Below are 13,159 nucleotides of genomic sequence, written 5' to 3' on the forward strand. Positions count from 1 at the left end.
TTGAAAAAATTCATGACCTCGGACCTGCAAAAAACTTCAAAAATTTTCGATTTTTTTCAAAAAATCTTTTTTACTCGAAACAACCAAGAAAGTCTCAATTTATGTTCCGAACACGATTTTGAGAAGTTTCGGTGAATTTTAGGCACATATTTTAAAAAAAAAATTTTGGACATTTTTGAAAAAATTCATGACCCCAGACCTGCAAAAAACTTCAAAAATTTTCGATTTTTTTCAAAAAATTGTTTTTACTCGAAACAACCAAGAAAGTCTGAATTTATGTTCCAAACACGATTTTGAGAGGTTTCGGTGAATTATGGACTCATATTTTGAAAATAAAGCCTTGGACATTTTTGAAAAAATTCATGACCTCGGACCTGCAAAAAACTTCAAACATTTTCGATTTTTTTCAAAAAATCTTTTTTACTCGAAACAACTAAGAAAGTCTCAATTTATGTTCCAAACACCATTTTGAGAAGTTTCGGTGAATTTTAGGGTGATAATTTGAAAAAATTCTTGGGCATTTTTGAAAAAATTAATGACCCCGGACCTGCAAAAAACTTCAAAATTTTCAATTTTGTCAAAAAAATGTTTTTCTCAAAAAAGCTAAAAAGGCTGAGAAAATACCTTGCTGGATTCAATTGATGACATTTTGGTTAACTTCGAAGTGAAATCTAAAAAAAATTAAAAAGAATATATAGAGAATGTTTGTCACTAAAACTTGACAAAAACTTCAAAAATTATCATTTTTTTTCAAAAAATCTTTTTTACTTGAAACAACCAAGAAAGTCTCAATTTATGTTTCAAACACCATTTGAAGAAGTTTTGGTGAATTTTAGACTCATTTTTTGAAAATAAAGCCTTGGACATTTTTGAAAAAATTCATGACCCCGGACCTGCAAAAAACTTCAAAAATTTTCGATTTTTTTCAAAAACTTTTTTTTACTCGAAACAACCAAGAAAGTCTGAATTTATGTTCCAAACACGATTTTGAGAGGTTTCGGTGAATTATGGACTCATATTTTGAAAATAAAGCCTTGGATATTTTTGAAAAAATTCATGACCTCGGACCTGCAAAAAACTTCAAACATTTTCGATTTTTTTCAAAAAATCTTTTTTACTCGAAACAACCAAGAAAGTCTCAATTTATGTTCCGAACACGATTTTGAGAAGTTTCGGTGAATTTTAGGCACATATTTTAAAAATAAAGTTTTGGACATTTTTGAAAAAATTCATGACCCCGGACCTGCAAAAAACTTCAAAAATTTTCAATTTTTTTCAAAAAATTGTTTTTACTCGAAACAACCAAGAAAGTCTGAATTTATGTTCCAAACACGATTTTGAGAGGTTTCGGTGAATTATGGACTCATATTTTGAAAATAAAGCCTTGGACATTTTTGAAAAAATTCATGACCTCGGACCTGCAAAAAACTTCAAACATTTTCGATTTTTTTCAAAAAATCTTTTTTACTCGAAACAACTAAGAAAGTCTCAATTTATGTTCCAAACACCATTTTGAGAAGTTTCGGTGAATTTTAGGGTGATAATTTGAAAAAATTCTTGGGCATTTTTGAAAAAATTAATGACCCCGGACCTGCAAAAAACTTCAAAAATTTTCGATTTTTTTCAAAAAATTTTTTTTACTCGAAACAACCAAGAAAGTCTCAATTTATGTTCCAAACATGAATTTGAGAAGTTTCGGTGAATTTTAGGCTCATATTTTAAAAATAAAGGCTTGGGCAGTTTTGAAAAAATTCATGACCCCGGACCTGCAAAAAACTTCAAAAATTTTCGATTTTTTTTAAAAAATTTTTTTTACTCGAAACAACCAAGAAAGTCTGAATTTATGTTGCAAACACAATTTTGAGAAGTTTCGGTGAATTTTAAGCACATATTTTAAAAATAAAGTTTTGGACATTTTTGAAAAAATTCATGACCCCGGACCTGCAAAAAACTTCAAACATTTTCGATTTTTTTCAAAAAATATTTTTTACTCGAAACAACCAAGAAAGTCTCAATTTATGTTCCAAACAAGAATTTGAGAAGTTTCGGTGAATTTTAGGCACATATTTTAAAAATAAAGTTTTGGACATTTTTGAAAAAATTCATGACCCCGGACCTGCAAAAAACTTCAAACATTTTCGATTTTTTTCAAAAAATCTTTTTTACTCGAAACAACCAAGAAAGTCTCAATTTATGTTCCAAACACCCTTTTGAGAAGTTTCGGTGAATTTTAGACTCATATTTTGAAAATAAAGCCTTGGACATTTTTGAAAAAATTCATGACCCCGGACCTGCAAAAAACTTCAAAATTTTCAATTTTGTCAAAAAAAATGTTTTTCTCAAAAAAGGTAAAAAGGCTGAGAAAATACCTTGCTGGATTCAATTGATGACATTTTGGTTAACTTCGAAGTGAAATCTAAAAAAAATAAGAAAGAATATATAGAGAATGTTTGTCACTAAAACTTGATGAAAACTTCAAAAATTATCATTTTTTTTCAAAAAAATCTTTTTTACTTGAAACAACCAAGAAAGTCTCAATTTATGTTTCAAACACCATTTGAAGAAGTTTCGGTGAATTTTAGACTCATTTTTTGAAAATAAAGCCTTGGACATTTTTGAAAAAATTCATGACCCCGGACCTGCAAAAAACTTCAAAAATTTTCGATTTTTTTCAAAAAATATTTTTTACTCGAAACACCCAAGAAAGTCTCAGTTTATGTTCCAAACATGAATTTGAGAAGTTTCGGTGAATTTTAGGCTCATATTTTAAAAATAAAGGCTTGGGCAGTTTTGAAAAAATTCATGACTCCGGACCTGCAAAAAACTTCAAAAATTTTCGATTTTTTTCAAAAAATATTTTTTACTCGAAACAACCAAGAAAGTCTCAATTTATGTTCCAAACATGAATTTGAGAAGTTTCGGTGAATTTTAGGCACATATTTTAAAAATAAAGTTTTGGACATTTTTGAAAAAATTCATGACCCCGGACCTGCAAAAAACTTCAAAAATTTTCGATTTTTTTCAAAAAATATTTTTTACTCGAAACAACCAAGAAAGTCTCAATTTATGTTCCAAACATGAATTTGAGAAGTTTCGGTGAATTTTAGGCACATACTTTAAAAATAAAGTTTTGGACATTTTTGAAAAAATTCATGACCCCGGACCTGCAAAAAACTTCAAACATTTTCGATTTTTTTCAAAAAATCTTTTTTACTCGAAACAACCAAGAAAGTCTCAATTTATGTTCCAAACACCATTTTGAGAAGTTTCGGTGAATTTTAGACTCATATTTTGAAAATAAAGCCTGGGACATTTTTGAAAAAATTCATGACCCCGGACCTGCAAAAAACTTCAAAAATTTTCAATTTTTTTCAAAAAATTTTTTTTACTCGAAACAACCAAGAAAGTCTCAATTTATGTTCCAAACATGAATTTGAGAAGTTTCGGTGAATTTTAGGCGCATATTTTAAAAATAAAGGCTTGGGCAGTTTTGAAAAAATTCATGACCCCGGACCTGCAAAAAACTTCAAAAATTTTCGATTTTTTTCAAAAAATTTTTTTTACTCGAAACAACCAAGAAAGTCTGAATTTATGTTCCAAACACGATTTTGAGAGGTTTCGGTGAATGATGGACTCATATTTTGAAAAGAAAGCTTTGGACATTTTTGAAAAAATTCATGACCTCGGACCTGCAAAAAACTTCAAACATTTTCGATTTTTTTCCAAAAATCTTTTTTACTCGAAACAACCAAGAAAGTCTGAATTTATGTTCCAAACACGATTTTGAGAGGTTTCGGTGAATGATGGACTCATATTTTGAAAAGAAAGCTTTGGACATTTTTGAAAAAATTCATGACCTCGGACCTGCAAAAAACTTCAAAAATTTTCGATTTTTGTCAAAAAATCTTTTTTACTCGAAACAACCAAGAAAGTCTCAATTTATGTTTCAAACACCATTTGAAGAAGTTTCGGTGAATTTTAGACTCATTTTTTGAAAATAAAGCCTTGGACATTTTTGAAAAAATTCATGACCCCGGACCTGCAAAAAACTTCAAAAATTTTCGATTTTTTTCAAAAAATATTTTTTACTCGAAACAACCAAGAAAGTCTCAATTTATGTTTCAAACACCATTTGAAGAAGTTTTGGTGAATTTTAGACTCATTTTTTGAAAATAAAGCCTTGGACATTTTTGAAAAAATTCATGACCCCGGACCTGCAAAAAACTTCAAAAATTTTCGATTTTTTTCAAAAAATATTTTTTACTCGAAACAACCAAGAAAGTCTCAATTTATGTTCCAAACATGAATTTGAGAAGTTTTGGTGAATTTTAGGCGCATATTTTAAAAATAAAGGCTTGGACAGCTTTGAAAAAATTCATGACTCCGGACTTGCAAAAAATTTCAAAAATTTTCGATTTTTTTCAAAAAATTTTTTTTACTCGAAACAACCAAGAAAGTCTCAATTTATGTTCCAAACATGATTTTGAGAAGTTTCGGTGAATTTTAGGCTCATATTTTAAAAATAAAGGCTTGGGCATTTTTGAAAAAATTAATGACCCCGGACCTGCAAAAAACTTCAAAAATTTTCGATTTCTTTCAAAAAATATTTTTTACTCGAAACAACCAAGAAAGTCTCAATTTATGTTCCAAACATGAATTTGAGAAGTTTCGGTGAATTTTAGGCTCATATTTTAAAAATAAAGGCTTGGGCAGTTTTGAAAAAATTCATGACCCCGGACCTGCAAAAAACTTCAAACATTTTCGATATTTTTCAAAAAATCTTTTTTACTCGAAACAACCAAGAAAGTCTCAATTTATGTTCCAAACACCATTTTGAGAAGTTTCGGTGAATTTTAGACTCATATTTTGAAAATAAAGCCTTGGACATTTTTGAAAAAATTCATGACCCCGGACCTGCAAAAAACTTCAAAAATTTTCGATTTTTTTCAAAAAAATTTTTTTACTCGAAACAACCAAGAAAGTCTCAATTTATGTTCCAAACATGATTTTGAGAAGTTTTGGTGAATTTTAGGCTCATATTTTGAAAATAAAGGCTTGGGCATTTTTGAAAAAATTCATGACCCCGGACCTGCAAAAAACTTCAAAAATTTTCAATTTTGTCAAAAAAATGTTTTTCTCAAAAAAGCTAAAAAGGCTGAGAAAATACCTTGCTAGATTCAATTGATGACATTTTGGTTAACTTCGAAGTGAAATCTAAAAAAAATAAGAAAGAATATATAGAGAATGTTTGTCACTAAAACTTGACAAAAACTTCAAAAATTATCATTTTTTTTCAAAAAATCTTTTTTACTTGAAACAACCAAGAAAGTCTCAATTTATGTTTCAAACACCATTTGAAGAAGTTTCGGTGAATTTTAGACTCATTTTTTGAAAATAAAGCCTTGGACATTTTTGAAAAAATTCATGACCCCGGACCTGCAAAAAACTTCAAAAATTTTCGATTTTTTTCAAAAAATATTTTTTACTCGAAACAACCAAGAAAGTCTCAATTTATTATCCAAACACCATTTTGAGAAGTTTCGGTGAATTTTAGGGTTATAATTTGAAAAAATTCTTGGGCATTTTTGAAAAAATTCATGACCCGGGACCTGCAAAAAACTTCAAAATTTTTCAATTTTTTTCAAAAAATTGTTTTTACTCAAAACAACCAAGAAAGTCTCAATTTATGTTTCAAACACGATTTTGAGAGTTTTCGGTGAATTATGGACTCATATTTTGAAAATAAAGCCTTGGACATTTTTGAAAAAATTCATGACCTCGGACCTGCAAAAAACTTCAAACATTTCCGATTTTTTTCAAAAAATCTTTTTTACTCGAAACAACCAAGAAAGTCTCAATTTATGTTCCAAACACCATTTTGAGAAGTTTCGGAGAATTTTAGACTCATATTTTGAAAATAAAGCCTTGGACATTTTTGAAAAAATTCATGACCCCGGACCTGCAAAAAACTTCAAAAATTTTCGATTTTTTTCAAAAAAATTTTTTTACTCGAAACAACCAAGAAAGTCTCAATTTATGTTCCAAACATGATTTTGAGAAGTTTCGGTGAATTTTAGGCTCATATTTTAAAAATAAAGGCTTGGGCGTTTTTGAAAAAATTAATGACCCCGGACCTGCAAAAAACGTCAAAATTTTCAATTTTGTCAAAAAAAATGTTTTTCTCAAAAAAGGCTGAGAAAATACCTTGCTGGATTCAATTGATGACATTTTGGTTAACTTCGAAGTGAAATCTAAAAAAAATAAGAAAGAATATATAGAGAATGTTTGTCACTAAAACTTGACAAAAACTTCAAAAATTATCATTTTTTTTCAAAAAATCTTTTTTACTTGAAACAACCAAGAAAGTCTCAATTTATGTTTCAAACGCCATTTGAAGAAGTTTCGGTGAATTTTAGACTCATTTTTTGAAAATAAAGCCTTGGACATTTTTGAAAAAATTCATGACCCTGGACCTGCAAAAAACTTCAAAAATTTTCGATTTTTTTCAAAAAATTTTTTTTACTCGAAACAACCAAGAAAGTCTCAATTTATGTTCCAAACATGATTTTGAGAAGTTTCGGTGAATTTTAGGCTCATATTTTAAAAATAAAGGCTTGGGCATTTTTGAAAAAATTAATGACCCCGGACCTGCAAAAAACGTCAAAATTTTCAATTTTGTCAAAAAAAATGTTTTTCTCAAAAAAGGCTGAGAAAATACCTTGCTGGATTCAATTGATGACATTTTGGTTAACTTCGAAGTGAAATCTAAAAAAAATAAGAAAGAATATATAGAGAATGTTTGTCACTAAAACTTGACAAAAACTTCAAAAATTATCATTTTCTTTCAAAAAAATCTTTTTTACTTGAAACAACCAAGAAAGTCTCAATTTATGTTTCAAACACCATTTGAAGAAGTTTCGGTGAATTTTAGACTCATTTTTTGAAAATAAAGCCTTGGACATTTTTGAAAAAATTCATGACCCCGGACCTGCAAAAAACTTCAAAAATTTTCGATTTTTTTCAAAAAATATTTTTTACTCGAAACAACCAAGAAAGTCTCAATTTATTATCCAAACACCATTTTGAGAAGTTTCGGTGAATTTTAGGGTTATAATTTGAAAAAATTCTTGGGCATTTTTGAAAAAATTCATGACCCGGGACCTGCAAAAAACTTCAAAATTTTTCAATTTTTTTCAAAAAATTGTTTTTACTCAAAACAACCAAGAAAGTCTCAATTTATGTTTCAAACACGATTTTGAGAGTTTTCGGTGAATTATGGACTCATATTTTGAAAATAAAGCCTTGGACATTTTTGAAAAAATTCATGACCTCGGACCTGCAAAAAACTTCAAACATTTCCGATTTTTTTCAAAAAATCTTTTTTACTCGAAACAACCAAGAAAGTCTCAATTTATGTTCCAAACACCATTTTGAGAAGTTTCGGAGAATTTTAGACTCATATTTTGAAAATAAAGCCTTGGACATTTTTGAAAAAATTCATGACCCCGGACCTGCAAAAAACTTCAAAAATTTTCGATTTTTTTAAAAAAAATTTTTTTACTCGAAACAACCAAGAAAGTCTCAATTTATGTTCCAAACATGATTTTGAGAAGTTTCGGTGAATTTTAGGCTCATATTTTAAAAATAAAGGCTTGGGCATTTTTGAAAAAATTAATGACCCCGGACCTGCAAAAAACGTCAAAATTTTCAATTTTGTCAAAAAAAATGTTTTTCTCAAAAAAGGCTGAGAAAATACCTTGCTGGATTCAATTGATGACATTTTGGTTAACTTCGAAGTGAAATCTAAAAAAAATAAGAAAGAATATATAGAGAATGTTTGTCACTAAAACTTGACAAAAACTTCAAAAATTATCATTTTTTTTCAAAAAATCTTTTTTACTTGAAACAACCAAGAAAGTCTCAATTTATGTTTCAAACGCCATTTGAAGAAGTTTCGGTGAATTTTAGACTCATTTTTTGAAAATAAAGCCTTGGACATTTTTGAAAAAATTCATGACCCTGGACCTGCAAAAAACTTCAAAAATTTTCGATTTTTTTCAAAAAATTTTTTTTACTCGAAACAACCAAGAAAGTCTCAATTTATGTTCCAAACATGATTTTGAGAAGTTTCGGTGAATTTTAGGCTCATATTTTAAAAATAAAGGCTTGGGCATTTTTGAAAAAATTAATGACCCCGGACCTGCAAAAAACGTCAAAATTTTCAATTTTGTCAAAAAAAATGTTTTTCTCAAAAAAGGCTGAGAAAATACCTTGCTGGATTCAATTGATGACATTTTGGTTAACTTCGAAGTGAAATCTAAAAAAAATAAGAAAGAATATATAGAGAATGTTTGTCACTAAAACTTGACAAAAACTTCAAAAATTATCATTTTCTTTCAAAAAAATCTTTTTTACTTGAAACAACCAAGAAAGTCTCAATTTATGTTTCAAACACCATTTGAAGAAGTTTCGGTGAATTTTAGACTCATTTTTTGAAAATAAAGCCTTGGACATTTTTGAAAAAATTCATGACCCCGGACCTGCAAAAAACTTCAAAAATTTTCGATTTTTTTCAAAAAATTTTTTTTACTCGAAACAACCAAGAAAGTCTGAATTTATGTTCCAAACACAATTTTGAGAAGTTTCGGTGAATTTTAGGCACATATTTTAAAAATAAAGTTTTGGACATTTTTGAAAAAATTCATGACCCCGGACCTGCAAAAAACTTCAAACATTTTCGATTTTTTTAAAAAAAATTTTTTCACTCGAAACAACCAAGAAAGTCTCAATTTATGTTCCAAACATGATTTTGAGAAGTTTCGGTGAATTTTAGGCTCATATTTTGAAAAATAAAGGTTTGGGCATTTTTGAAAAAATTCATGACCCCGGACCTGCAAAAAACTTCAAAAATTTTCGATTTTTTTCAAAAAATTTTTTTTACTCGAAACAACCAAGAAAGTCTCAATTTATGTTCCAAACATGATTTTGAGAAGTTTCAGTGAATTTTAGGCTCATATTTTGAAAAATAAAGGTTTGGGCATTTTTGAAAAAATTCATGACCCCGGACCTGCAAAAAACGTCAAAATTTTCAATTTTGTCAAAAAAAATGTTTTTCTCAAAAAAGGCTGAGAAAATACCTTGCTGGATTCAATTGATGACATTTTGGTTAACTTCGAAGTGAAATCTAAAAAAAATAAGAAAGAATATATAGAGAATGTTTGTCACTAAAACTTGACAAAAACTTCAAAAATTATCATTTTTTTTCAAAAAAATCTTTTTTACTTGAAACAACCAAGAAAGTCTCAATTTATGTTTCAAACACCATTTGAAGAAGTTTCGGTGAATTTTAGACTCATTTTTTGAAAATAAAGCCTTGGACATTTTTGAAAAAATTCATGACCCCGGACCTGCAAAAAACTTCAAAAATTTTCGATTTTTTTAAAAAAATTTTTTTTACTCGAAACAACCAAGAAAGTCTGAATTTATGTTCCAAACACAATTTTGAGAAGTTTCGGTGAATTTTAGGCACATATTTTAAAAATAAAGTTTTGGACATTTTTGAAAAAATTCATGACCCCGGACCTGCAAAAAACTTCAAACATTTTCGATTTTTTCAAAAAAAAATTTTTCACTCGAAACAACCAAGAAAGTCTCAATTTATGTTCCAAACATGATTTTGAGAAGTTTCGGTGAATTTTAGGCTCATATTTTGAAAAATAAAGGTTTGGGCATTTTTGAAAAAATTCATGACCCCGGACCTGCAAAAAACTTCAAAAATTTTCGATTTTTTTCAAAAAATTTTTTTTACTCGAAACAACCAAGAAAGTCTCAATTTATGTTCCAAACATGATTTTGAGAAGTTTCGGTGAATTTTAGGCTCATATTTTAAAAATAAAGGCTTGGGCATTTTTGAAAAAATTCATGACCCCGGACCTGCAAAAAATTTCAAACATTTTCGATTTTTTTAAAAAAAATTTTTTTACTCGAAACAACCAAGAAAGTCTGGATTTATGTTCCAAACACAATTTTGAGAAGTTTCGGTGAATTTTAGGCACATATTTTAAAAATAAAGTTTTGGACATTTTTGAAAAAATTCATGACCCCGGACCTGCAAAAAACTTCAAACATTTTCGATTTTTTTAAAAAAAATTTTTTTACTCGAAACAACCAAGAAAGTCTCAATTTATGTTCCAAACATGATTTTGAGAAGTTTCGGTGAATTTTAGGCTCATATTTTAAAAATAAAGGCTTGGGCATTTTTGAAAAAATTAATGACCCCGGACCTGCAAAAAACTTCAAAATTTTTAATTTTGTCAAAAAAAATGTTTTTCTCAAAAAAGGCTGAGAAAATACCTTGCTGGATTCAATTGATGACATTTTGGTTAACTTCGAAGTGAAATCTAAAAAAAATAAGAAAGAATATATAGAGAATGTTTGTCACTAAAACTTGACAAAAACTTCAAAAATTATCATTTTTTTTCAAAAAAATCTTTTTTACTTGAAACAACCAAGAAAGTCTCAATTTATGTTTCAAACACCATTTGAAGAAGTTTCGGTGAATTTTAGACTCATTTTTTGAAAATAAAGCCTTGGACATTTTTGAAAAAATTCATGACCCCGGACCTGCAAAAAACTTCAAAAATTTTCGATTTTTTTCAAAAACTTTTTTTGACTCGAAACAACCAAGAAAGTCTGAATTTATGTTCCAAACACAATTTTGAGAAGTCTCGGTGAATTTTAGGCACATATTTTAAAAATAAAGTTTTGGACATTTTTGAAAAAATTCATGACCCCTTACCTGCAAAAAACTTCAAACATTTTCGATTTCTTTCAAAAAATCTTTTTTACTCGAAACAACCAAGAAAGTCTCAATTTATGTTCCAAACACCATTTTGAGAAGTTTCGGTGAATTTTAGACTCATATTTTGAAAATAAAGCCTTGGACATTTTTGAAAAAATTCATGACCCCGGACCTGCAAAAAACTTCAAAAATTTTCGATTTTTTTCAAAAAAATTTTTTTACTCGAAACAACCAAGAAAGTCTCAATTTATGTTCCAAACATGATTTTGAAAAGTTTCAGTGAATTTTAGGCTCATATTTTGAAAATAAAGGTTTGGGCATTTTTGAAAAAATTCATGACCCCGGACCTGCAAAAAACTTCAAAAATTTTCGATTTTTTTCAAAAAATTTTTTTTACTCGAAACAACCAAGAAAGTCTCAATTTATGTTCCAAACATGATTTTGAGAAGTTTCGGTGAATTTTAGGCTCATATTTTAAAAATAAAGGCTTGGGCATTTTTGAAAAAATTAATGACCCCGGACTTGCAAAAAACTTCAAAATTTTCAATTTTGTCAAAAAAAATGTTTTTCTCAAAAAAGCTAAAAAGCCTGAGAAAATACCTTGCTGGATTCAATTGATGACATTTTGGTTAACTTCGAAGTGAAATCTAAAAAAAATAAGAAAGAATATATAGAGAATGTTTGTCACTAAAACTTGACAAAAACTTCAAAAATTATCATTTTTTTTCAAAAAATCTTTTTTACTTGAAACAACCAAGAAAGTCTCAATTTATGTTTCAAACGCCATTTGAAGAAGTTTCGGTGAATTTTAGACTCATTTTTTGAAAATAAAGCCTTGGACATTTTTGAAAAAATTCATGACCCCGGACCTGCAAAAAACTTCAAAAATTTTCGATTTTTTTCAAAAAATTTTTTTTACTCGAAACAACCAAGAAAGTCTCAATTTATGTTCCAAACATGATTTTGAGAAGTTTCGGTGAATTTTAGGCTCATATTTTAAAAATAAAGGCTTGGGCATTTTTGAAAAAATTCATGACCCCGGACCTGCAAAAAATTTCAAACATTTTCGATTTTTTTAAAAAAAATTTTTTTACTCGAAACAACCAAGAAAGTCTGGATTTATGTTCCAAACACAATTTTGAGAAGTTTCGGTGAATTTTAGGCACATATTTTAAAAATAAAGTTTTGGACATTTTTGAAAAAATTCATGACCCCGGACCTGCAAAAAACTTCAAAAATTTTCGATTTTTTTAAAAAAAATTTTTTTACTCGAAACAACCAAGAAAGTCTCAATTCATGTTCCAAACATGATTTTGAGAAGTTTCGGTGAATTTTAGGCTCATATTTTAAAAATAAAGGCTTGGGCATTTTTGAAAAAATTAATGACCCCGGACCTGCAAAAAACTTCAAAATTTTCAATTTTGTCAAAAAAAATGTTTTTCTCAAAAAAGGCTGAGAAAATACCTTGCTGGATTCAATTGATGACATTTTGGTTAACTTCGAAGTGAAATCTAAAAAAAATAAGAAAGAATATATAGAGAATGTATGTCACTAAAACTTGACAAAAACTTCAAAAATTATCATTTTTTTTCAAAAAAATCTTTTTTACTTGAAACAACCAAGAAAGTCTCAATTTATGTTTCAAACACCATTTGAAGAAGTTTCGGTGAATTTTAGACTCATTTTTTGAAAATAAAGCCTTGGACATTTTTGAAAAAATTCATGACCCCGGACCTGCAAAAAACTTCAAAAATTTTCGATTTTTTTCAAAAACTTTTTTTGACTCGAAACAACCAAGAAAGTCTGAATTTATGTTCCAAACACAATTTTGAGAAGTCTCGGTGAATTTTAGGCACATATTTTAAAAATAAAGTTTTGGACATTTTTGAAAAAATTCATGACCCCTTACCTGCAAAAAACTTCAAACATTTTCGATTTCTTTCAAAAAATCTTTTTTACTCGAAACAACCAAGAAAGTCTCAATTTATGTTCCAAACACCATTTTGAGAAGTTTCGGTGAATTTTAGACTCATATTTTGAAAATAAAGCCTTGGACATTTTTGAAAAAATTCATGACCCCGGACCTGCAAAAAACTTCAAAAATTTTCGATTTTTTTCAAAAAAATTTTTTTACTCGAAACAACCAAGAAAGTCTCAATTTATGTTCCAAACATGATTTTGAAAAGTTTCAGTGAATTTTAGGCTCATATTTTGAAAATAAAGGTTTGGGCATTTTTGAAAAAATTCATGACCCCGGACCTGCAAAAAACTTCAAAAATTTTCGATTTTTTTCAAAAAATTTTTTTTACTCGAAACAACCAAGAAAGTCTCAATTTATGTTCCAAACATGATTTTGAG

This window comes from Rhopilema esculentum, unplaced genomic scaffold (assembly GCF_057945365.1).
Source record: "Rhopilema esculentum isolate cy_ngs unplaced genomic scaffold, ASM5794536v1 HiC_scaffold_23, whole genome shotgun sequence".
Classification (NCBI taxonomy): Eukaryota; Metazoa; Cnidaria; class Scyphozoa; order Rhizostomeae; family Rhizostomatidae; genus Rhopilema; species Rhopilema esculentum.